At 36.0% G+C, this 2200-nt stretch overlaps 1 pseudogene; it reads right to left on the bottom strand.

Annotated features, from left to right (window-relative positions):
• Positions 1–579: 579 nt before the first annotated feature.
• Positions 580–1777, bottom strand: LOC149513485 (metacaspase-9 pseudogene; annotated as a pseudogene).
• Between the last annotated feature and the right edge of the window lie 423 nt (positions 1778–2200).

The following is a 2200-nucleotide window of genomic DNA, read 5'->3' as shown; positions in this document are numbered from 1 at the left end:
ATACAAATTTCAAATTTAATTGAAATTTTTATATTGGAAAAATTTTCTTGAATTACTTATAGCATTTCAAAAATATTCCTTCATTTAAAAATTTAGATAAAAATTACAAGTATAACTTTCTAGTAATTCCATCATAAAAAAATTCAAAACAAAATTTTATATTTCACAATTTTAAGCAAACGTTTATGTTTCAACTTTTTTTCAAATATTGCAAAAATTTTATCTTAAGGAAAAGTTAATATTTAAACTTTCTTTATTTTTTCAAAACAATTTTATTTTAAGAAAAATTGATATTTCAAATTTTTTTTATTTTTCAAAATAATTTTGTTTTTTTCAAACAAATTTAAAATAGATTTCTAATAAAAAATAATTACAAAATATAAATAAAAATTCTAAAAAAATAAAAATTTATTGAAAAATAACATTGAGACACTCTAATGGCTATCAAATTTATTGTGGTAGTATGGTAGTAGTACGTAGTGCACCATGGCACCACCACATTATTATTTAGTTTTGACAGCCTCGCGTACGTACGAGTCGCGACCACAGTTTGATCATCAGCAAGCAGCAAAAGCCAGCTTATGCACGTTGGCGCAGCAGCAAGAAAGCAGCATCAGCATTGGCATCACTGCAGGCAAGGATGCTGCTCAAATCCCTGCTTGTCCAAAACCTTCCTAGCCATCATCACAAGCTGTTTATTGCTTAATTCACCCGAGTTCCCACTCAGTACAATCTGCACTGCATTGCTGAACGCCCCATACGCCTTTCCTCCAGTACTCTCACTCTCATCCACTTCAACTGATGTCTCATTAGCTTGGCACCCACTTATCAGAATTCCCTCATCCTGTTCCATTGACTTCAAATTCAATAAATCCCTATCTTGCAGGGATCGGAATTTGAGACTGACATCCTTCCCGAAGACTCCGGTGAAAAGAGAGCCAATACCATCTGACACAACTTCGGTTACGTTTGTTACTCCGTGGAGGATGGCTGCTGCTGTACTTATGGCCTCATGTATTTGTTGAAAAGGAGTGCTCTTAGCCGCCCTATAGGAAACTGATTGTGCTAATGCTATTTATCGACTCTTGACTGTAGAAGGTCCAATTTGTTCTTTCTCTTTGTCAATCATACCACCACTGTGGCAGGAATCTGAAAGCAATGTGAAGCTCACTCCTTTTGGTAGTTGGTTAACTAAATGCCTTATGTCCAGGTCTGCACAACCATGTTACGTACATAAGTGTAATATCGTGCATGCAATAGTGGACTGTATGGATAGGGAAAATTGTATACCTCGGTATAGGGGAAAGGGTTTACATGTATATGCAGTAAAAGATAATGGACTGTATGGGTATGATGTAAATAGCAGATTGAGTTGAAAATTTATGTTAAAATATTAAAGTTGAAAAGTTAATGAGGGAAAACGCAATGGGAAAAACCTGCCAGTGATGAGATTTAAATCACAAGGCACAATTGCTTCATGCTGGCCAGGTCCCAAAGGTGGTATTAATGTTCCATGCTTACTAAAGTGGAAAAACAGGACATCCCCTGCTGCAGCCTGGTGCACCATCTTATTAAGTGCAGCCTTAATGTTTACACCTGTAGGCATAACCGAGGACCCTGATGCATCAGTCAGGACCTCAACATGGTTAGGATCAAAGCCAAATCTTTTCACTATCACGTCTCTCATGGCTACCACTTCATTTATGTATCCACGCAACTTGTTCGGGGTGTTCGGGTAGTTTCAACCGACCTGAACGGCTAATTTCTTCTGGTCCATTAATCGAACGCCGGGATTCTAAGGTTGCAAAATAACTGGGTTATCTTTCTAGTTAAGAGGAAGTATTGCTTGATACTTTTTTCCTGTCCTGAGCTTGGGATTTATAGCAACCGCATTTTAATGGTTGACTTGGAAAAAGATTCAAATTAACAACGTTTTTGGAGAAAACTACATGAATAGTCATTACATTTTATTTTTTAAAAAAGTTTGGAGTAAGTGGAAGGAAGTGTGATTTGAACCTAAACCTTACAAATAAACTAATCCAATCTTACCAACTCAACCAACTCAAGAACAAAAGATGACAAGAAGTTAATCCTCATCAAGTCGTCGCCTGATAGAATCTATGGGGTGACTAAATCCCATATAGTTGATAAACTTAAGTGATCTACTGGGAACAAATTAAAGTTTTGTGAGTAAAATGAA

The sequence above is a fragment of the Durio zibethinus genome, chromosome 19 (genome assembly GCF_047325235.1).
Source record: "Durio zibethinus cultivar Kanyao isolate XHJ-2024 chromosome 19, ASM4732523v1, whole genome shotgun sequence".
NCBI lineage: Eukaryota > Viridiplantae > Streptophyta > Magnoliopsida > Malvales > Malvaceae > Durio > Durio zibethinus.
This window is presented reverse-complemented; position numbering and strand designations above follow the sequence as displayed.